Genomic DNA, 25089 nt, shown 5'->3' with positions numbered 1-25089 from the left:
AGAACAGCTAGTTATTCCTCCTCCATCCCTACCTTAAGGAGTGGCAAAAAGTTCTTTGATATTTATTTAAAACATGAAATGTATATAAAGGGAAAACCAACACAAATATCGAGAAAAATAAAACTCCAAAATATAGGAGCTATCATGCCCAGCTATACGACCTCAGAATTTCAGCGAAACCTTCAAAAACAAATAGAGACAAGCACATCCAGTCTTTGGTACTCAAATGGAAGAAGGAATGTCTATCCTTTATGAATAAACTTTGTTGCTAATGGGTGGCGTGAACTCTAATGTACGAGGCTGTAATGATACGTTGAAGAAATACCAAAGCCAAGGCCAGCACAACTCTACTCTGTTTCTCCCTATTACACATCCTTAGACTGTGAAAAGTAGCCATAAATATTCTCAGTCCTCAACTGTCAATGCCTGAGATAATAAAAAGGTCAAACACGCGGTAGGAATGGTATGAAGAAGAGTGAGCTGTGGTAAAGAAGACTGATCTGTAGCTCATCGGAGCCAGATTAAAAAAAAAAACAAAACTAGAAAGGCAACTTTGTAAATATCACAGAGAAAAAATAAAGGCTAGCAGCAGGCTGCTCAAGGGAGAAGAAAGCAGTAAGGAAACATTCAAGAAAGAGGGGAAAATGTATTTGTCCGCATGTAATGATGTGGAACTACATAGAAATAGAATGAATTTCTTCATCCCACAGGCAAAATGTGTTAATAAGAATGAAGGAGATAAAGGTGAGGCAACAGACCAAAATGGCACCACTAGAGAATGGGCAAATAAAACACACATGCGAACACACACACACACACACACACACACACCCCTAAATAGGCAAGTTGAAAGTGGAACTCCTGCTATGGAAGGAAATCATGAAATTATTAGAGTTAATGTAAAGTAATAAAACAGGCTGAAACAATAAAGACAACTACGAATTAAAAATACAACACAGAAAAATTGTTGTCTCCCCATTAAAGTCTATTTCTGGTGGCCAATTCTATTGCTAAAACAAAGGGCTGAAGACTGAAAGGATATCAGATTACCCAAAAACAATTAGTATTAAATTATTAAAATTCAGTAATAAGTCTTCAGTACAGGCATGAAAAGTAAATTTCAACTTCTCCCGACAGATAAATTATGGAAGATAATCATAATGTAGGTGATATCTACATGGCTCTAAAGGAAAGTGTAACCCGGATGTTTATACTTGCCCAACTGTTTTCATATAAGAAGTACGGATACTTTCCAGTGTGTAGGAATTCACAAACGTGATTGTCATAACAATTAAGTCCAGCTAAAGAATCCAAAGAATGAGGGCTCAGCATGCAAAACCTGAGATACACAGATGGATGAGCAGCTCTCTATTAGAATCAAAATTAAAGAACTCAATTTTGCAAGAAAATATAAATTATAAATCCTAAAATACAAGAATTAAAATCCAAACCATCAAGAGTTAGAAATATAGTGAAAGATATGAAGACTAACTTCTTTCATACCTCAATAAATAGCTACACTTGCAATACTAGTCAAGACATGTTATATATTAATTTTTATCATAACATAGAAGTGTTTTTTTAAAAAAATGTTACCACTTTGGTGAAGAAATATTTATTTAAATTTTACAAATTTCTAAACTTTTACATCAGTGTCTCTTTTTAAGTTGAAGAAATATCAAAGCACTTCTTAAAACTAGAAATATTTTAGGTAGTGTATATGCATTAAATTAAAATCATTTGGGCTGGGGATAGCTCAGTGGCATAAGCACCAGCCTAGGAAAGCACGAAGTTCTGAGTTTGGTTCCTGGTAACAAACAAAAGAAATACTGCAAAATTAATTCATTTGGTATAAATTTATATAAAGAGAAATATCTGGAATAAGATTATCTGATTATGATAATGACATTTTGGTGCTAATATTTCTTGGCTGTCTTCATTGCAGTTGTCTTTTTGCTTGAATTTTAACAAGTGTACATGATCTTTATTTGATGCATAAAGTCATTAAATTGTTTAATATTCAGATAGAAATATTTGGAGGCAAAAATAAGCTGTAAAATTGGAAAATATTTACATATATTAGTTACAAGTTTGGATGATTCATATTTTTAGCTTGGGATATAACCATTTCTTTAAATAATTTAATTTGGTAGTTCTGGGATTGAACTCAAAGCCAGCACTCTGAGCTACAGTTTTGGCCCATTTTGAAATTTTGATTTGAGGTAGCGTCTCATTAACTTATCTAGTTGCCCAAGCTTGGTTCACACTTGCAACTCTCCTGCCTTACTCTGAGTGCTGATATTACAGGTGTGTGCCACTACATTCAGCTTTTCAAATACATTAAAAAAAAAAAAATTCAGGGCCAGGAATATAGCTCAGTGGCCTCCCTGGCAAATGCAAGGTCCCAAATTCAATCCCTCTTATGGGAAAAAAGAAAAGAATTCAGCAATAAAGGACTAGGGGTAAAGTTCACGGGCACAGTGCCTGCCTGGCATGTGTAAGGCATGTGCAATGCCTGGTACCAAATAAATAAGTTGGAGAAAGAATTCAGTTTTAATTTGAGAAAATAGAAAGCTTATTTACTTATTTAGTAACAATCTGTATTCAGGTTGACTTGTTCTTTACTTTCTTGTTAAATAATCATATTATAGTTTCATTTTAATGTAAGCATGGATAGAGTTCTTTGATCATATACACTGTCTTCCTGTGATCAAGATTCTTACAGAAACATCGTTTATGCACTGCCATGGTAAAAACTACTATTAATCTAAATATGGGAAGTTTGTTGAAAAAAAAAATTGGTTTTCACTTGGGAAGATAACCTAATAAAAGAATTGCACTAGATCTATGTCTTCCACATTCCACATGATAGCCTTTATGGTTTAGATATAAGAAGTGCCTTGGAGCCTCATGTCTGTAGAGATGGGGCTTCTGGAAGCTGCATAGATCCTGGAGATTCTGCAAATCAGAACTAAGGAATTGACCCACTAGTGAGTTCATACCTGTGTCTACTGCCCTGCACTTGGCAGGCAGAGGCAGGTTGTTGGTGGAGTGACCTAAGGAGGATTTTTTTCTTTTCTTTTTGTCTCTTTTCTTTCTTTGCTACAGGGTCTTGCTATGCAGCTCAGACTCATAGTGATCCTCCTGTCTCAGCCTCCCCAGTGCTGGAATTACAGGGGTGCACTATCACACCCAGTTTTGGTGGCCAGCATGGTGTGCCTGGTGGGAATTGAATTTGGGACCTTGCACTTTCCAAGTAGTCACTTAGATCACCGAGCTTTCTCCCCAGCCCAGTGAAGGGAGATTCTTCCCCCAGGCCCTCCCTCTACCCTCTGCTCCTAGCAGCCATGACGGGGGCACCTTTCCTCTGCAACAACCCATGGCCATGATTTGCTGCCTTGGATTTTCTTTAAGCCAAAATAACTTCCTCTCCTTTAATTCTTAGGTGCTGGGACTTTTGCCCCAGGGATGGGAAAGTGACAAATACATGGCCTAAACATGGGCGCTTGTTGGAAAGGGCTGGTAATTTCTGTTCCTTTATCTGACAACCGCTTGAAGGTCTGTTTAATGTTTAGAATGTATGTTTGCCTTGGCAGAAGAAAACTTGTTCTCGTACTTTAACTTTCTGGCTAGAGTGATGTGTAGTAGATATGAGATGTTCGTAGTGCAACCAAATCTGCAAGCCCCTTTCACCTGAGCTGATCCAAGGGAGTGAGAAGGGGTATGCAGCTTAATAAGAGCTGAAGTGTTACCGTTTGTGTCTAGGTGTCTGCCCCAAGGTCTCACGTGGTCATTGGTGTGGCTTTTCAGAGGTGGCTGGGTCTCGGGTGTGTGATACTGGGATTGAGGTTGTGATCGTGGGTTTGGCCCATGGTGCAACACTAAAATTAAGGGTGTAAGTGCTGTCTTCCCTAAGGGTGGGTACTGTGGATAAAAATTAGTGACAGAAAGAGGGCTGCTGCAGGTCACTTGTTGCTTCCTGCTGCTTTGCTGCCTCCTGCCTGCCATGAACTGTTTCTCCTTGGCAATGCCTCTCTGCTGGGTCGCCGGCCTGGAGCCAGCCAGCCATGAATTCAATCTCTGACCACTATGAGCTAAATAAAGCTTTCTGCTTTAACTTATGGTGTTGGGTGTTTTGTCTCAGCCACAAGAAAGGTAACTAATACACGAGCATCAGCTGTTGCCTTTATTGCCAGATAGATAATGACAAGCTTATTCACCTCTTCCAAACCCCTGCTCCTGCGACAATCTCTCAGTGAGACCTACCCAGAGCACTCTATTTGCGAAGCCATCAACCTGGTCTACTGGATCTCAATTCTCTCTCTCTCTCTCTCTCTCTCTCTCTCTCTCTCTCTCTCTCTCTCCTCCTCCTCCTTCTCCTCCTCCTCCTCCTCCTCCCTTCTCCTCCCCTCCCCCTCCCTCTTCCTTCTCTCCTCCCTTCCCCCTTCCCTCTCTCTTCCTTCCCCTTCCCTTCCCCCTTCTCTCTCTCTTCCACTCCCCTTCCCTCCCTCCCTCCTGTTTCTATTTTTTAACCAGAACACTTATTACAGTCTAGCATAACATGTAACTAATCATTTATTGTGTTTATTGTTTAGGTTTCCATTGCTACAAGAGGATAAAGGTGAATAAAGAAAGGCCTTTGTTAGGTTTGCTCACTGGTTCACTCCAGCGGCCTAGAACAATCTGGCTCCCAGAAGCCTTGCTGAACCCCTATGCTTTTAAATAGTTCATTGCCCCTGTGTCCCATGGGTCTCCACCCCCAAGGAACAGTGGCCTTGGGATCTGGCTGTCTGTCCTGACACCTGCAGAGTTTGGCTGAGTCTGCACAGCCAGTGCCTCAGCTTTCTCACCTGACAAAATGCTGGAAATGCTATGATTAGTATAAGGGTTCAAATGACCTGGATAACAGTAAGCGCATTAGATGCACAGTAAACAGCAACACTCTCTCCTTATCAGCAGCCTCTTAAAAACAAAACTTTGCGCTTTCTGGGCATCACCTAGTCCCTTGACCCTCAGAAAGACTCTTGCGGGAGGCTGTTGTGAATTCTTTGTCTTATTTCTTCCTAGCTTGCTGCACTCTGACTTTATCCTGATCACAGTCATTTACTCCATATGCTTTTAAAAAAAGTTATCATTTATCCAGTTGTCTCTACATCTAGTGATTGTTTCAAGCCGTTGACCCTTAAATACACCAGTGTTTTCGCAGCTCTTGCCCTCCCTCCCTCGCTCCCTCCTCCCTTCCCTTCCAGGCCTTTTTACTCTGGTCCTAACTTTCCTACCACATCAGCACTGATCCAGGACCTGTGCCTTGAACATGTTTCACACTTTCTTGATTTTATCAGATCTGATGGTGGAAACTGATGATCATTGGCTGATGACTTTGGTCTCCAGGCGTCCATGTTTAAAATTTACCTGGACCTTCGCGTGGATGTCACGCTTGACTTCGCTCAGAGTGACTGTATCATCCGGCTTATCCTCCACTCTGCTCCTTGTCATGTATTCTTCAACACCCAGTGCATCCCCATTTACTGCCAGCTTTGTCTTGCAGATATTGTTCTAGTGTCTCCTGTAGCTCCAAGGCCACCCCTGCTGGCCTCAAGGCCATGTCCATCACTAACCTCTTACAATAAACACTCTCTGACTCACCGGCCACCTTTTGGTTTATCTCACTTTCCCAAAGTGATATTCCTAAGATACACACCTGGCCATGCCAAACCTATATTAAAAAATAATAATAATAACTTGAGAAATTCTAAGAAGTTCAGGAAAAAGCCCAGGCTCATTGGTATGATACTGGGGCTCATGATGACTTGCTCTTTCTCCCATCTGCTTATATCATTCTGGACTGCTTCTAGGGACCTGGACACATCACAGTGCTTTATAGATATGTCCTATGCATGCTGTTACCTCGTCCTAAAAGATTTTCTGGTCTTTGTGGCCCCTTTTTCTTTGTTAAGATGAAAATTTAGAATCAGGAGGCCTTTTAGAACCCCTTCCTAGAATATATATCTTTAGCAGGTGTCGTTGGAGTTTATGAATACATCATTGTTTCAGTTATTCTTCGCTCCTTGCTGGGACAAATACCCGACACTCAAAATGAAGGAAGGAAAGGTTTATTTAGCTCACAGTTAGTGGAGGTTTCAGTACATACTTGGCTGGCTCTGAGGCAGAGCGGCACATGGTAGAGGGCAACTTTCATGGTAGTGGAAGACAGCAAAAACAGCCAGAGCAAAAAGGAGAAGTAACAGCAAGAATTGGCAACAGAGAACAAGTCTGTCTCCCTTAAGTTGCATTCAGGCTGTCCATCCCAGGCTGGGTGAAGCATTCACATACATAATCCCAGCAGTACTCAGGCCCACAATCCCAGTCTTTGCTCATGAATTAATCACAAACTGTAGAACTGAGCCTCAATGACTTCATGAGGCTTTGGTGGGACAAATACAAACCACAACAATCATCATACATTCACTTACTAATTCATTCAGTAAAATATTTTGAGTGCCTCCTATGCCTAAGAAATTGTTGTACTTGAGGGAGAGGCCAAATCTCTTCATCGAGAGTGTTTCTTTAGGAGGGGAAGACAAATGTCAAATCAATCATATAGAAATGGCTCGTTGACAGTAATCATGATAAATGCTGTGAGGAGGATTAAAATTGTCACTGGAGTTCACTGCAACATAGACACAGCCCGTTCCAGGAAGGCAAAGACAGCCTCTCTGAGAAACTGATACGTGAAGTGGAACACGAGGGAGATACGCTGGGCGGAGTTTCAAATTGTCAGTAAGAATGGGCGCTGATTGTTGGGAAGAGAATGATGGCTTCAAGGGACTGAAAGGAGGCCAGCAGGGCTGGAGAGCGGATGGGCAGAGACTGCGTTGGGAGGTGAAGCAGTGGGCGTGTTAAATTTTGTTGCTGCTCCAAGTAAAAGCTGAGCTCTTGGGGGCAGGGCAGGCCTGACAGCTCATTCGTGTGTTCTAGAATGCCTTTGTCATAAGCAATAGAAACCAATTCTGTCCAATTTAGGTTAAAGGTGGAAGGACGTAAGACATCACAGGCTTGGGAATAGTCATGAACGCATGGGGTTAACGTGGCTCTGGAGAGCAACTGCAGCCTTTCTAAAGGTATCCAAAGAAGAAAAATGGAGTTCTTCAAAAGCAATCAGGATTTTGTAGGTAAAGAACATGAAAGGCTCACACACCAGCATCGGCAAATATTCATACCACTTACCACGGGCTGCTGGAGTACATTAGGCTCAGGCGGAGGTTTTTGGCTTGAACTGTGTTTTGCATATGGGATTAGCAGGGAAGTTATCATGATATGGTCTAATCATTACCATTCTGGCCCTGATTAAGGAAAAGTGTGGCGCTTCGTTTCAGTTTGTATCCAGGCATCTGGCGCGTGTATGGCACCTTGATGCTCCTTGGTAAATGCTTTGCAAAGGAAGGTGAAGTGGTGGCAGACCCATGTCCGCATCCGTGTTAAAGAGCTCAGCAGTTTGAATGTGAGTCTGGGGTCTTCGTTCGTCAGAACATCTCATGCTTGGGGCATTAGTGGCACTGAGAAAGTGCAGTACACAAAGCTAGGTCATAAATTTAAGTCCTAAGTAAATAATTTTGTCATAACGTTTCATCTGTTCTTAGTAACTCTTTTACTTATTCGTATTTTTCAAAGACCAAGCTTTTGATTAGTCATATGCATACATGGCTTAATAATAAAAATGCTTCTGAGGAATTATATGCATTACTTTTCTACGTAGACTACATCTCAGCATTCCTGCTGCCAATTCTAAATATGCTAGAGGGCAGGAAAAAGGCTTAATTGGTTTTTCACTAATCCCAGAATGATCTTAGTACAGAGCCCCGAGCTGTATTCATTCATGGGTACTCTTTTTCCTTTTGCTTATTCACACACCAGGACTGTGACTCAGGGGTGGGGGAGAAAACAAGAGTCTCCAAAACAAGTCTACTCAGGAAGCAGAATGAGAAGTTTGGGATCTAAGTCGTGCTTGAATTCATCAGGTGGCATGAGAGCTCCCTGCCCCTTTGGGGCACTACGTAAACAGATTTTCCTGCTGGAGACTTAGTTGACCCTGACTGGCTTCAGTCTCTGAGTTTACCACTCACTGTTTTATTTGCTTCTTTAATTTCCTGTAAATTGGAGAGAAGGATAAGTACCTAGCAGTGTTTCTGAAAAGACTACATAGGGTAAAAAATGTCAAAATGCTTAGCAGTGTCCTGCTGCAAAGGAAGTACTGATAAAAGGTAGTTGATGGGCCGGTGGGATAGCTCAGTGGACTAAGCACCTGCTTAGGCAAGTGCGGGGTCTAGGGTTTGATCCCCAGCACCACATGCTGCACCAGCTGTGCCCTGGGTACAGTGAGCCGGCCACGAAGACCTGGCATGGTGGTGTATGCCTGTAATCCCAGCAGTGGGGAAGCTGAAAGCAAGAGGACCACTATGAGTCCAAGCTGCACAGTGAGACCCTGTACCAAATCCATTAAAAGAGTAGTTGCTAGATTATTGCTATTATTATTTACTGCTCACTTTTAAATATAAGTATATTTAAAATTTGCTGAGATTTTGAATGTGAAATTAGTCATACTTAATTCTGCTTCTTTGTGTAGACTGAGTTTTTAGTATTTAGATAATAAAAATAATTAATTAAAACATAATAATCTGGAAGATGCTCTCTTTGCTATGAATCCTTTTCTAAACATTTCATAATTCTAAATTTGTTGGAAACAAAGTCAGTGTAATGATTATAACTTACACTAAATATTTGGCATAGAAAATAGTATATAAAATAGCTCAGCAGATTAAAGTACCTGCAAGCAGACCCAGGGTCCAGGGGTTCAATCCCCAAGCCTGCCGTGCTGGCCCCGCCCTGGGGGCATGCTGAGTTGGTGAATGAGACTGGGCATGGTGGCACACATCTGTAATCCCAGATCTTGGGCAGCTGTAAACAGGCGGATCACTAGAAGCCCAATCTAGTAGTGAGACCGTGAACACCCTGCAGATCCTTCCCTAAAATACAAGAAAATAAATAAGATAAATAAAAATATTCCTTCTCTATCAATCTAAATGTTACATCTCCATATTACTAAGTGATAATTATATAAGTAGTGATCATTTATAAATTGCATTTCAAGATAAGCTCTCCAAGATGCCAGCATTCTTATCCTATCCTATTATATCATCATGTTTTAGTAAAACTCTGCATTCAGTTTTCAGAAACAACACAAAGATGAAAGAAGAAACATAGAACCACCCAGGAGGTGCAAAGAGGTGTGGGTTTGTGAGAATTGTAGTAAAGAGATTAAATATCAGAACAAATAGGAGCTTGAAAATGAAATACAATAAAGCATCCACGGCTTTAGGACAACCTATTACCACGTAGGAAAGGCCCCCAGCTTTAAGGTACTATAATTCTAGCTTAAAAACAAGCAATGAAAATTGTCGAAGTCTTCCACTTACACATCTTTTCCACACTTTTCTACAAGGCCAATCCTCCTGCAAGTGAATATATATGGTGAACATTATGAAAAGAAATGTGAAGCTGAGTTCAGTGAAGAAAAGAAAAGAAAAAAAAAAAAAAGGCCTTTTTGTTTCCAGGCTAATAAAAAATGTATTACAAGGTAATAAAGAAAAAGAACAAGGAATCATAATCAAAGAGAAATTAATATCAAAAGTTAAATATACAAGTAAAATAAATACCTGAAGCCTGTAGAAATCTTAATGTTTATAAACCAAGAAAGCATTGTAATTTAGAGACTGTGACTGTTATTAAAACCTTAATTTAAGCAAAATGTCAATTTTAAATTTATTTTTATTTTTTAAATTTATTTAAATTTTAATTTAATTTAAGCAACATTCAAATAATTTTAAATGTTGACTTCTTTCTTTTCTTTCTTCCTTTTTTTTCCAAGATAAAAAGTTTTTTTTCTGAGACAGGGTCTCACTACGCAGTTCAGGCTGGCCTTGAGCTCACTTTAGCCCAGGCTGGTCTCAAACTCACAATTCTCCTGCCTCAGCCTCCTGAGTGCTGGAATTACAAGCAGGCACCACTATGCCCAGCATTAAATGTTGACTTTTAGGTATAAGGTTAGGTTCATTGAAAGCTAATAATCTATGTACAATTTTATTTCTTCTCTTTATTAGATTACTACATTAATTGATCAAGGGATGCTGAAATCTTATTTATGAACAAAATAGTTGGCAACATTTTAAGATACAATCATTTCAGGCTAGAAAATAATACATTCAGGCAATTGAAATGTTTTGTTTATTTATTTTTATTTTTTATTTTTTGTATTGTAGAAAAGGTCCTACAGGGCGTTCAGACCCAATAATTAAGGTTGAAGTACACAAAGAAGAAAAAAAGAGTTTAGGTGAATCAAATGCTGGGATTTAAAGGATGCATGTCTGGGATCTAAAGGACATGTTTAAAAGGATAAATTAATTGCCTGTGTGTGTTGGACCTGGGTGGCATTTGAAGGCCTTGTAACCTTCACAGAGATGTGCTCCACCTTCATCTGGAATGCAGGGCTAAGCTCTGTGAGTCGGCCTCTCCAGCTCACTGACTTGGAGTACCAAGATTAGGAGCAGAGGCCCCACATGGGCAACTTTTAGCACAGAGCTGAAAGCAGTTTCCTAAGGGCTAGACTTTACAATGGATTGTCTTCAGAGTTCTGAACTTACTGCCTGTAATTGCAGCTGTTTAATTTGATACTGAAAAACACTTTGCTAAGACACACGGAAAAATTCTAGCTTTGAGTTTTCGAGGTGTTCCTAAATTCTCCCACACAATTCTAATTGTTTTCTTTTGTTCATAATGTTGAAAATGTACTTCCCTGTTCAGATGAGGATGGACCTCCTTTTCTATTTCTATGAAGAATAAATATTTTTCCAGGACTGCACATGTGACCGAATTGCTGGCCTGACTCAAATTCCTTATGTTGGTGTCTTGGGTTAATTCATCAAATCTGAGGGAAAGTATGCCCAAGGTGACCAGCAAATGCTGTTGCCAGCACCAGTGCCCTTGTTGAGGTGTCCCAACTTCCCTGGATTGGGCTGTTCAGTCTTCTCCCAAGTTCAGAGTTTGGGATGTATTTTTCAATGTTTGCAGCACATGTCCAATATTTAAATAGTGCTATAGTGACAAAGATTTAAAAAGGAAAACAGCTACTTTTATTTAAGGTTCTCCAACATTTCTAAAAATAGAATGTCAATCACCGTTGTTCTATAAAAAATTTCACAATGTTCTTTTTTTTCTTCAATATTTGAGATTTCATTGGTTGTGTTGAGGCTCAGTACACATGATTCACTTTGTACATAATTCTTAACACACATACCAAAAAAAGCCATATATTGTTTTTCAGTTGTTCCAGTGACTTTCCAGCTTCAAATTTAGAGGCAAATTTTCTGTAAGAGGATTAAGTACAAGTATTTTCAAATGCTGACAAAATGTTACTTAAGTCCCATCAATTCACAATTTTGTATCACATACACTACATATTCAAATTTGTGATCTTTCACAGCACATTAACAAAATGAGGCAAACAGGACTACCACTACCAAAGATGTTACAGAGTGCACACAATTCTGACAGGGCAACAATTAGGATGTAGTTCTCTTTAGAAAACAATTCTACTAAAAACATGGGAATAGAAGTCATTTAAAGTATCCAAGACATATTAAATGCAGGACTGTAATTCCAAATTGCCATTTAGTATGCTTTGTGTTGCAGGATATAAAACTAACCCCCACCTATGGAATGTTAAGCTGACACCCAAGACGGTCAAAGCCTGCCATAATTCAATATCCCACTATTTCTGGTTGTACTAAAAAATAAACAACCAAAGAATGATTTCACCTCTAAAAAAATTATTTACACTTAAAAAATGCGATGAGGTGGGATTCCCTCCTTTTTAAAAATGTTTCTAGAGCTACTAAAAAACTTGCATTTATAAAAGAGTTGATAAAAGTATTCCTCTGGATTGTACAAGAAGGGGTGACAAGACACGGTGTGTGAGTAATCAGACTGGGCTTCTTCCTCTTCTGCTCCGTCAGAAGCGGCACTCTCCTCATTTTTAGTTTCTCCACTTTCTGCAGGTACATCTTCCTTGGTTTCTTGATCAGCCACTTCAGCCTGTCTTCCCTCGGCTCCCCTTTTCCCTTTTGCTTGCACCTTTTTGTCCGAAGATTTATCCATTCCCGCAGCCTTTTCCTGGCTTCGTTTCCTTAGCTGACAACCTCGCCATCTCCTCTTGGGCTCCTCCTTCGCCGCCCCTTCGGCCGCGCTGACCTTCCTCTCGGGCATCTTGGCAGCGCAGCGGGCACGTGCAGAAGCTGCGAGTCGAGGCGCACGGGAGCCCCGCGGCACTGCGCAGCTCCACCGCTGCCGACCCTCCTGCCACCAGAGCTCGACGAGGTTCTTTAATTAGGAACATTCCCTATGTAGATATGTTTAGTATCAGCCAACAAAACATAGTAAAAGGGGTTAAGGAAAAGAACAATATTTTCATAAAAGACCAAATTGGTCATGTAACATTATTTTTTTCTTTCATTAATACAGTTGTCCTTCATTCTGCCAGACAAACCTTGTATGATATTATGCCCGCCATCCAATTATAACATCTAACTAGATTTTTTCTGTCTTTGGCAGATTTATTGTCCTTGGAGTTTATTTTTTAGTGCATTACTGTGATATGCTGTATGATTATTTCATATGCATTTGTAGCTCATGTTTCCAATTATTCTGTACAATTCCAGCAGTCTAGGTCGGTGATGTTTTTCCATATATGTGAAATCCCTTTTTTCCACTTATCTGATAGCACATGCTAAGGCAAGCACATTTTATTCATGCTCAATTGTGACATTTAGACTATGTAGGCACAGTCACCAAGAAGTATTTGTCACACTAGAGAAAAAAGTCTGAATCCTTTTTTTCCTCTACAAATTTTCTGAAGTCTTACTGGAAAAATAAGAATAAGTACTTCTTCCTGCTGATTCACTAAATTCAAATGTGTCCCGCTCTACCTTTCAAATGAAGTGTAAAGTTGGTTTGTAATCTCTGGAATGTAGAACCTGAGAAAAGGATTTTGACCGAAGTAGTTTATCTGGGATGTCATTCCTGAGAGTCAGAATGAGTAAAACAAGGTAGGAGGAAAGATTCTTTGTCAAGATTTCTGCTATGAATGCAGGCTCCACTGTGTCGAGCATTTAGCTCCACAGCCAGCCAGGAGAAAGATGCAGGAGGGGTTACCGGGTGCAGTAAATGGAAGCACATTGCCCTTTGCTACAGTAACAAAGCCAAGATGTCTTACCTTCTGACCTGGAATGCTCTGCCTAGTTCTCTCCCTTGCTTTTTATTTATTTATTTTTATTTTTCATTTATTTATTTATTTATTTATTTATTTATTTATTGTGGAACCGGGGATTGAACTCAGACCTTTGCGCTTGCCAGGCAAGCGCTTATTCTACTGAGCCATTTCCCCGGCCCCTCTTGCTTTTTAGAGAGGTTATGAAAACCAAGTCATAAGAAAGAGTACTGCAGCAGCTGGGGGCATTAGCTTAAAAGGAGGGGGGAGAATAGCCATTTTTCTGGCCTTGTTCACCTGAGATATGACTGAATTCAGCTGGGCTTCTGCAGCATCTTTTACAATAAGCAATCCAGGAGAAAACGGAAGCAATGGGATTTATTTTTAAAACTTTCTCCTTAACCTTAAAACTATATGTGCAACTCCAAGCAACGAATCACAAGGAAAAAAAAAAACCTAATAAAGTATAACAGGCAAATATTAGGAAAGCAAGAGAACAGACAACTCAGCATTTTTCAACTCAGTATTCACAGAGTTATATTTAGACAAATACAAATGCATTTGGTCAACCACTTCATATTCAAATTCATGTGTGTGGAAATAAATTTGATCCATCTGTTCCTGAATTATTTTCTTAAACCACCAACATTTTCTAAGAACTGATTTCCAAAGAATCTTATATCTACCAACTCCTGCCAAACCTCCTCCAAACAATGAACTATGGCTATTACGTACTGAAGCTCTTCAGAGGTATTTTTTTTAAACTAAAATAGCAAGGAAATAAGCAAAAGAGTATGTGATTTGTCCATTACAATGCCAGTTCTGTTGAAATAGAGTATAGAACATGAAAAAGTGAGAAACATTTATGTAGCATCTATTTTGCTATGTGTCCAGATATGGTAGGATCTGAAGAATCTATTAAGACCTAAGGCATGTGGAAGCAGTTTACACAAGTGTCACTTGTTCAAACATGGAGTGGTTGGGCCAGGACAAATTCACGCCCACTAGAGACAATGACTTCAGTCGTAGAGGTCACCGAGGCTGCTTCCCAGCACCCATCCCTGGCGACGCCCTGGTCTCCTTCCACGCCTGTCTTCCAAAGTCCCTCCCATGACTGGTGCCATTGCTTTGCCGTGCCACCCATGAGCTGTTTTTCTAGTTTTCCTCTAACTTCTCTAGCATTCTCCCCCTCTCCTGTTGCTTCACTGACCTGTGGACTCTGATGACTCTCAAATTGGTATGTTCAGCTGTGCTTCCGTCTCCAAGAGTGACTGTTACTGGACTTTTCCTGCCTTAGTAATCAATAATGACCACCAAATCAACAATTCCGCAAGTACTCAAATAGAATCTTTAACCTTCCTATGTCAGCTGTTCCCCAGCCTCACCCACATCCAGTGAATGTCCCAGTTCCCCCCTGTCCCCCTTTCCCCCCTCCCTGGGGATCAAACTCAGGATCTTGCGCTTGCCAGGCATGCACTTATGCCACTGAACTGTATCCTCAGCCCCATCCCTTCTTTCTCTTGAATGTCTCTCTGACCCGGCTCAAACCACCATTGTCTGGAGTTACAACCCTTTCCTAACTGAATTATCTGTATCAAAGTTGGAGTTCTCTAATCCCTTCTCCATATAAATGGCAGAAGGATCTTTTTTAAAAGAAAAGTCCAATCATGCTTATCATGCTTCTCTCTATCCAAAATCCTTCAGTGGTTTCCCATAACTTTCCAAATTTGTTAATATAATCTCAAAGCCCTGCTTTTCTGAAGTATTCAATCATGTCTTCATGTTCTTTGAGTTGGATCCAATATTTGAATTTTTATATAAATTCTAAATAATTGTCTTCTCTCATAGATCTCAGAGACATTGTCATTGTTTCTTTTAATCAAAAGATCTTCTCTCCCCAGCCTGGCTGCTCCCAACTTCTTTGTTTATCCACTTCCCTTAGGCCACCCAGTATTGCTGGTCATCTCAGCCTCAGTCTCATGAGGGTTTATTTCTCCAAGAAATCTGTCTCTACTAAGGCTAAGCTAGCTGTTCTTGGTGTATATGCTATCTGGGATATATTCCACTGTACCATGGTGGTTTCTTTAGTCTATGTCTTTCCATAGAACTTGCGATTTCCAGGAAAATTGCATCCCAGTCCTAAGAGGATATGCGGCACATGCTGTATATGCAATAAATTGTTAAAATATTAGGAAGCATGGTCACATCCTTACAAATGGCATTTAAATATATATGTATGTTCATTTTTTCACATATCAGCATTCATTAGGAAAAATATTTTAGTTTTGAGGCTTATGCAAATAAAAGGCGATTGTCTTTTATGATGTATATTCATACATATGCATATGAGTTCTTTTCTGCTTTCCTGTCTGAATTTAGTGCCAAGTACATTGAGCTGGTATCTAATTATAGTACTTTGCTTTTAACAGATGTTTTTAATGTAGCTGCTATAGATAATCATTGCTTCTTAGAACACACTGAACAATCTCTAGGAAAACTACATGGGAGACAAGGAAATTGAAAAACTGTATGATGGTTAAGATTTACAGGACAGATAGAAATACCAAGAGTTGAAAACCAAAACCAACTGACATATGTGATGAGAGCTAACTTTCTCTTTGTTTTCCAAATCTATAGAAAGATTGTACTGAGTGCTGAAGCATTTTGAGTCTACGGTTCATTGATCTGTCTCTTTGTTAGCAATGGAGACACAGGTCTCTCATCATGCTTTTGATTGATGAAGCCATAAAAATATTACAACCTTTTTTATGGATACCCATGTGTATTTAGTGCAAAGAATGGCATTCTGTAATTTTATGAATATGGCTTTCATCTATAACCAAAAAAAAGGAAAAAGAAAGAAATTTGCTTCTTGAGATAGAGAAGTCTAGTTAAACCAAAAATATTGGTTTGCTTTATGTTACTTTATAATGTTCTAATCATAGAAAAGACATTCGGATAAAGTGTGTTAAAATTCAAAATGATTATTGCCTGTACAGTCCAAAATGCAAAACTATTTGGAAATGAGATTTTGCATCAATGGAAGATATCAAATAATATTGTTGTAAAATAAAAATGCAAATTAAGTATTTGTCTGACTTAGCAGTTTGAGCATGGAAGAGAATATCCAAAATTGTCAAATACTCATATTTGTTTTCATAAGGATACAGTGAAAACAAATGTTATTCTTATTGCATTTTTAAGGTACACAGAATGTTGTGATATATTTATGTTTGTATACTTAACAGTGAACTAATAATTGGTCAAGAAAATTAGCATAGTCCTCATCAACATAACTGCTTGTCTTACTTTTCATGCCTCCCTTGTGCTAAAAGTACCAAGTATCTACTCTCAGGAAATTATCAGCAGATGATGCGATGTTGTGAACCATAGTGCTCGTAGCATCTGTTTGATTTTGTGGCTTTTGTTTGTTTGCTTTGGTGGTACTAGGGATTGAATCCCAGTGGGTGCATGTGCTGCACGAGTGACCCGTCACAAGATACATACCCAACCCCTTTTAGCAATTTTTATACTTAAAGTTTTAAATTTGTATTTTGAGAAAGTTCTCCTTGAGTTCCCTAGGCCAGCCTTGGGTTTGTGGTCCTTCTCCTCCAGCCTCCTAAGTAGCTGAGATTCCAGGTGTGTACCACCCTGTCAGCACCTTAGTTCCTAAGAGTTACTCATCTTACAAAATTGGAACTTCTTGTACTTTAACCTACATCTTCCAATGTCTGCCAGGCTACGCCTCTGGTGACAACTGCCATTCTACTCCATGGGAAACAATTTTAAATGTAGCTTTACTTCATCTTCCATAAACTATAGCCCTCAAATTAGTCATCAAAACTTTGTAAGTAATAATTCAAATTAGAAATGCATTGATCATAAAGTTGGTCATTTATAGAAAGTAATCAGATTTATGAACTATAAAGCAATATTTGAAGAGTTTACCCATGTATCATCAACTTCTCTAAAGATGAAAAACTATTTTACATTAACTGTAATGTATGTGATAAAGCAACTAATAAGTCCCTGGAAATATTAATAATCAGTGTGCAAAAATAGGGAATATTACTGTGGAGTGGATATGAAAATATTGGTAAGCAGCTAATTTTATTCTGTTAATTCTAATTCTAATTATTTCTAATTTCCAAAGCCATGGACTGAAACCTCCAAAAACTGTGCTAAATAAGCCATTCCATAAAAAAAAAAAAAACCTACTGGGAAAAAACCAATAATTTCTAAAGTGAATGCCTTTAAGATTCCCTGTCATTACCATACAAGTTATGAATCTTTATTTTTTTAAAATGACTAAAACTGACACTATTCAAATCCCAACTTTCAAGGGAAACATAGGGATCAAAATGAAGTTGCTGATGAGTGAGGTATTGAATGCTCATTAAAATCATTATTTCTTGATCTTCCAACATTACCTACATGAAATATTTGACAGTTATTTTAAAATTTATATGTGAAATTAATGCACAAACCGGTTTATATAAGTTCTCTAGGTGGTTTTCTTCAGAAGGAGATAGATCTTAAAAAAAAAACAAACAAAAAACAAACTAGAATTACTGGAATATGTGTGGTTGCTTGAACTGCTGTCATCTGAGAAGAAATTTCATCTCCTCAATGAATCGGCTGGCTTTCCTGGAGCATGTGGCGAATTCAAATGCCAAGCGGGCAGCAGGCATCGACCTACTGCTGGAAAATGAGACTGAAAAGATGATGCAGCTGTCTTTGGCCCTTGCATCAAATGGCTGTGTGGTAGGGTAAAATACATTTTAGAAGAAAGCTAAGTTTGTAAAAAAATGAGAGTCCTAATGAAAAGCAGACCCTGGAGGTTTGAACCAATCTGTTTTTTCTGCTCTGCTTTTGCTATACTTGGAAGGGGTGCAAGTAATTATGAAATACAAAGGTAGTGTGGGATCACAAGGCAATTCGTGGTCGAGGCTCCACTTAGTAGAACAACACGATCCACCTGCGCTTTCTGTCTCCTTTTTCTTCACTATTTGTTCAGATGGTATCGTGCTCCTGGTTCTCATGGCTTCCCCACCCCAAAATGGCCATTTTGTTGGGGGCACTGAGAGATAAAAATCTACAAGATAATAGGATTGTGTTCCCACTTTTACCAATTAAAAATGGAAAGCTTTAAATAATAGTGAAAGAAAAATAACAGCTGTGTGAATCTTGGCCCAAGAGGGGAAGCTAACCTTACAGTTCATGTTCTTTGCCCACATCCCTCAGCCCAGGGTGTATAAATCTGTTACTCTGGTGGTTTCAGATTAGACCCCAGTTTTAACTAAATATAAAAGCTTAGAGAAAGAATCTAGCTGAAACCACTGCCTGGTGGCTTAACTTGAAGGCCCCATGCCATGCTTCCAGCAGAGCCTGACAGCCTCCAGGACAAAGGCTTGGGCCAGCGCTGACCCGGCAGAGGCTGATGAGCCCCCGGGGGTGGCTTCACCTTAGCTGTCTTATGAGATTCGCGCAGCCCTACCGTGCTGAGCCCTACTCTACAACAATGCCGGGTGTTCCAGGCCGCGGCCGCGTGTAGGAAGCACGTGACGGACCCTTCTGGCACCTTAAGCAACCTTATTCTCTGCTACACTGCTAAAAGCACAGGGCAATGACACATCGAAATGCAAAGTGAAATGCTGAGCTGTGCACTGCAAGTTTTATCGTGTGGGATTTCTTAGTTGGCACTTTATTTTAAAAAATCATTAGTACATGCTTATACTGCATGAAAGTTACTTTCCTCTTAGGGCATCAGTGCAAGTCCATAAAACATCTGGATTCTTTTCTATCTAATCCCCTCAGATCTCTAAATCTCAGTTACCCATTTTCATTATTTTTAGTTCATGTGTATGACACGTAGTGCGAATGTCCATTGTGGGGTTTTGGTCCACGCGTACGACACATCTTAAACCTTTTTACTCTCCCTCCTACCCCCCTACCCCACCCCAACCCTGTCTCCTGGACTCCAAAATTCTGTCTCCCTTCTGTCTTTTATTCTGCTTTTTATTTGTAATTCATCTTTCCCAAGTGAGAGATATCAGATAGTATTTAAGCATGGTGTCTGATTTAGTGCACTTATTATTTCCATGTGTACCCATTTTCCAAAGTGTTTCAAATTTATTGCTCTATCATATGTGTTCAATTTAATCCTACGCAGTTCTGAAGGCCCACAGTTGCTGAATTAGCAGTCTAAAACCCTCCGTGAAATTTCTGTCTTTGTTTCCTTTTTATATTATTTTAATATAGATGATCTTAGACAATAGATGTGATATAAATTTGTCCAGAAAAAGATTCTAACTCAAACCTGTTAGGTATAAAAACAGAGAGACTCTGCTGAGATGTCATAACTGGGATTTCCTGCTGCGTTTAGAGACTCGATGGTAAATTCCTTTCAAGACTGTTAAAGATAGCACCAATGTCCTTGCGCTTTAACCTGTAGAGCAAGAGAAACTATGACTATTAGCTGTTTTTCTCTGTTACTACTACTTTACAGAGCAGAATAAAAAAATATTTTCCCACAAAATTAGGCAAGAAAAGATTAAAAATAAAGTCTGGTGAAAATACACTAGGTATTTAGCATACTATTCAAATTTGCTGCAAAAGTAGGTAAAACAAAAAAGGAAAGATATCTGAGCATTCTTCATAGTACCTCATATGCAACTAAATTTACTCTGAAGTTCTCTTTTTTGAAATATTTCAGAAACTGAATTGTCACAGTCACACGCAATAAGAAATTAGAATCATAGGAAATGATGCAATGCCCCGTGGTCCTGATAGCGTGAAACACTACCTTACACTTGCCTTGTTTCTCTATTTCCCTCCCCAGAAACTGGTTTTCTCCCAGTTCTTGGGAGAAGCGACTATCCCGGTGGTAAGTACAACCCTTGTGGGTCAGTAAGGATTTATGTTGATATACAGAAAAGATTAGCAACAATATTTTACAAGAGCAACTAGGCCCAAAGGTTTACAGATCCATTTTTGACCCAAGGAAAGAAATATTTATTTAACAAATGCCAAAAATTTAGAAAAAAAAAAATCCCTGTTTTTGTTACTAGAGTAGGCATTATTTGATATTTCACCTTCATTTGGAAAGGATAACTTCAATGAGTATGGAATTTTGAGTTTACTACTTTGAATGGTCATCCAATACCATCTGTGTTTTATACACTGAACATAATGTTTTATTTTAATTGGATGCTCTTAAGATTCTCTTTTCTTTGACCTTTTAAAAGTTTGTCACAATGGCCAATGATATAGCTCAGTGGACTAAGCGCCTGCTTAGGCAAGCACAGGGATCAGGGTTCGATCCCTGGCACCACATGCTGCACCAGCCCTGCCCCAAGCCCTAATCTGGCGACAGAGACCCAGCTGGTGGTGCACGCCTGCAATTCCAAGGCTGGGAAGGCTGAAAACAGAAGGATCACTACAGTCTGAGCTGCATAGTGAGGCCCTCTACCAAATCCATAAATAAATAAGAGTTTGCCATGATGTATTATGTGCACTATGCTTTTTTCTCAGCTTTCTTTTCCCTGCTTTCCTCATCCTGTTTGGGGTTTATTAGGCTGCTTACATCAGCCATCTGATGGTTTTTTATCTCTCTATTTTACTTCTGCACTATTACTCTTGTATTTTCTCCCTCTTCTGCCTTTGAAGCTTCCCCCCCCCTTTATTTTACACATTATGGCTGCATCTCAGATGTCTCTTATTTCTCTGTTCTGTTCCATCCAGGGTAGTTGGCATGAATAATTCTATTCACTTTTTTTGTTGTTGTTGCATTAACTTAATTCCATCTTCTAAGCACAACATACCTTTAATTTGTTTCTGAAGTTTAGATTTGCGCAATGAACTTGTTTCTCTCTGGATTCTATTTCTTTGTTTAAATGATCTTTTGAAATGTATTTTAAGTTTCCCCCTATTTTGATTAACGAATTAATCATACCCCTTCACAGTCTGAATCACTGTAGGTTGCTTTGCATCTCTCTTAGTTATCAGTCTTGTCTTTTTGTGCCTAGCAGTTCTTGTTGAATGCTGGATATTTGCATTGAGGAAAATGTAGAGGCTCTCGAACATTTACATTAGAAAAAAAAAAAAGTCTAGGGCTGAGGATATAGCTCAGTGGCACAGCACCTGACTGGTAATACAGGGTCCTGAGGTCAACTCCATATATATATATATATATGTCTTTTCACCCTACTTGACAGAAATAGTAAAGAACAAATTGATAGATCTAATCACACATGATGGTAACAGAAGTCCAGAGTTCACTATTAATGTGACCTACTTTACCTAAATTCTGTACCTATTCTAGACCTTTTGGCTATTGGTCTGTCAGTATTTGTAGTTTTGGAATTTATGCTTTGATTCTAAGAGATTGTCATATTTTTTCCCTTCCTAAATGGTGCATGATGGAGACACCTAGTATGCTTCAAACCCCTTGGTCCTTATTGCTCTCGCCTCAGACAACTGTCAAGGCTTTTCTGTCTTGCCTAGTTTCCTGTCATGACCTCTGCTAGGACCATAAAGGAACTGTCGTTTCTTACTCTTGAGTGTGTCTAATCTTATCTCTGTAATGGTTTTGGGTTGGCTTGTTTCTGCAGGTTCTACTGCTTTTTATAATTCATCTTGCTTTTCTAGTTCCAATAAACAGTATCATTGGCCTGCTGTGAATTGCCCCATACTAGTCTAAGAAAAATCTCAAAATTGAATCTTAAAGAAAGCCCTCGTTCCCACTCCCTTGCTTTCCTGCCCATCATAATCTCTCTTTCTGACTGTCCTCTTCTCAGAATTTAGCATCCCCATGGACTGATCCACTGATTTAGCTTAGTGATCCCTGATGTGAGCGCTTGATTGCCTGAACATTCAGCTTCTCCACCCACATACACCCTCCTGCTAACTTGCTACAGGTTCTTACCCCTCAGAACTCCATTTCACCTGCTCACCTTGCATCAGGGTGGACTTGTAGATACCAATTCGCTTCCTCTGCAGCCCACGCTGACCCTGTGAGCTGGTTTTGCTTAGTTATCTGTGACTCCCTCCGCAGTCTCCCTAAATGCTGGTCTTGTTTAACTCCATCATATCAGTCCACCATGATCCAGCACTTGCATTTTCCAGTAAACTAGAGTCTACAGCCTGTGCATAGCTGAGAAGAAAGTTCAAAAGGGAAACATTTTAATATAGAAATTTCCCACTCCCTATATTAAGTTTGATGTTGCATACATTTTCTAAGTGTAAATCCCATAACACAGTGGATTATAATTTCAACCAGATTGTATTATACCAGCAATTTTCTTGTTCTGGACCAACTTGAAAAAGAAAGGAATTAAAAGTACCCTGTCTGAATGTTTTAAAGACACTTGCTTAGAGAAGGATGTACATTCAACTTTCAAAAGCACAATCACAGCAGCTAAGCCTTTCGTAATCCAGCAAAACACAAAAGATTGATGTGAAAACAAACTGTCCTTACCTGAACACTGAAAGAAAATTGATGGGAAAGGTTAGTTCAACAATCTGGAAGAAGAAATGGGGAAATAATATACGCACGACTGAGGGTTCATGCTGCAGATTTATGAGTAGTTTGTGGGCTAAGTATATTGCTTGTGCCTCTGGAAGGAAGAAAAATTTCAATGCTGACTGCTGTGAAACTGCAACACTTACTCATGAGTAACATTTCGAAGAGTCGTCAGCCTTAGTGACCCTCGCTGTGCTAGCTGGAATACTGCAGCTTACTCAGGGACATTTGCAGAGAAGAAGGATCCAGGCAGTAGTGATGATATTCATAAGACTTAGGCATGCTTTTTCTCATTGGACCAGGGAGATGGCTCAGTAGAATAAGAGCTTGCCTGGCAAGCGCAAGGGCCTGAGTTCAATCCCTGGTTCTGCCAAAAAAGATTTTTCTTAGCAAGTAAATCTCACTATCATCCTTGCTGTATTTCCATTGCTAAACACTAAATAATGTCAAGAAAATATTGTATCACCATGCTTATTAAACATAGGTGACTTCCATTTTTCAATTTCAACTTTGCTGCGGAAGCATGTGGGAGTTTTAGGGTTGTACATGCTACCTGGATCTCGCCGACTCACAAAGCACTTGGACAATACACTTTAATCCTACATATCCTGCACATAGGAGTGAAAGGTGATCGCTCAATAATGACTGCTCCAAACTGGTTCCTACTCTGAGTTCATTACAATATTTTTTTGGTGATAAATGTATATATTAGGTGTTTTAGATGGAGTGATTGGGCTACTTTATGGCATCTGTATGAAACTGTGAAATGCAATGATAAATTGTAAAGTGCTTCTTATATTTTTTAGAAGATTGTGGTGCATTAATTGTGGATTGATGATTTTAATGATATATTTAGTAGAAGTTAAATGAAATTGATATTGCAAAAGAGTGGACTAAAAAAAACCACATTACATCTGAAGTGTAAATAAAATTTGTGTAATAATATCTATTTTATTTTAGACAATCCCTCCAAATTCAAAGGAATAGGGAAAATAGAAGTTATTTTGGAATCAAGGCAAACAGATTTATAATGTAAAATAAATCATGTATACTTAGAGATTTTTATGCAAGTATCAAATAAGCTCAAGATAAATATTTATATGAAAAAGTAATCAATCTGTTTTTAGATTAGAATAAAAATTAGACCTTTGGAAACAAATGTCAGTGGTTTCCTCCAATTTTTACTCCCTTTTGTGGTATATTGCCTGGCTTATGATGCAAATGCATTTTTTTTCTTTTGGGGAGTCTATTTTTTGAGTTCCTCAAATCAGGCTATGGAGAAAAATAAACGCTTGTATATTTTTGGTGGAAAGATAAACTAGTGTGACCATTATGAAAATCAGCATGGCCGTTCCTCAAAAAACTAAAATTATTAATTCTATTTGCCAGCAATTCTCATTGTATGCATCTTACTAAAAGGGTTAAAGGCAACACAGTACAGGGACACGTGCACACCCATACTCATAGCAGCACAATTTATTGTAGCTGCCTCATGGAAGTGGCCAGTAAGTCCATCAGCAGATAAATGGATTAAGAAATGTGCTGCTGACACACAGTGGAGCACTATACCGAAAAACAGGCTGGACAGGAGTCACTTACAGAAAAATGGACACGCCTGAAGACCATGATGTGAAGTGAAATAAGTCAGATGCACAAAGTTAGGTATTATGTAGTTTTTCTTAATGAGAAACCAAATTATTTTTATTATTTGCTTATTTATTGTATTTTATTAAGGGTCTACAGGGTCTCACTACTAGATTAGACTTGTCGTGATCCACCTGTTTACAGCCTCCCAAGAGCTGAATAATGGACATCCCTCTTGCTACGCCCTCCTTTATTGTCATACCTGTCCTTTTTCCGGGCACCATCTCGGTTCCCCACCAGTAACTATCCCACTCTCCCTTGCTATAATTTTGTTATGCATTAATGTTATAAATTGAGTCAGACTACATGTGACTGGACATTGGGGTTTTTTTTTTTTTTTAAACTTACCATAATGTATGTGAGTATAGTTAGGTTATTTTGATTTTTATCCACTGTGCCATTTAGATCACTCGATTTTAATATATTTACTGATATGTTAGAAATTAGGTCTTTTTTATGTGTGTGCATGGCGTTTAAATCCATGGTGTCACAGAGCCCAGGCACGTGCTCTGCTCTCAGCCTCACATCTGCCACTTTAAGTCTGCCCCATTGGTTACTTGAACATTTTTATAATCCTCCGTGTGTGTGTGTGTGTGTGTGTGTG

General features: G+C 39.0%; 1 protein-coding gene and 1 pseudogene across 1 annotated transcript in view; one reads left to right on the top strand and one right to left on the bottom strand.

The window, feature by feature from the left end:
- LOC105741830 overlaps positions 1-12318 on the bottom strand; it is a 36044-nt pseudogene extending 23726 nt beyond the window's left edge.
- The window catches only part of Ppp1r1c (protein phosphatase 1 regulatory inhibitor subunit 1C), a 176367-nt gene that overhangs the window by 84389 nt on the left and 66889 nt on the right, over positions 1-25089 (top strand). The gene's annotated exons all lie outside the window — the stretch shown is intronic.

The sequence above is a fragment of the Octodon degus genome, unplaced genomic scaffold (assembly GCF_000260255.1).
Source record: "Octodon degus isolate 3935 unplaced genomic scaffold, OctDeg1.0 scaffold00025, whole genome shotgun sequence".
Lineage (NCBI taxonomy): Eukaryota > Metazoa > Chordata > Mammalia > Rodentia > Octodontidae > Octodon > Octodon degus.
The sequence above is the reverse complement of the archived record's forward strand: the minus strand, read 5'-3'. Positions and strand labels throughout refer to the sequence as shown.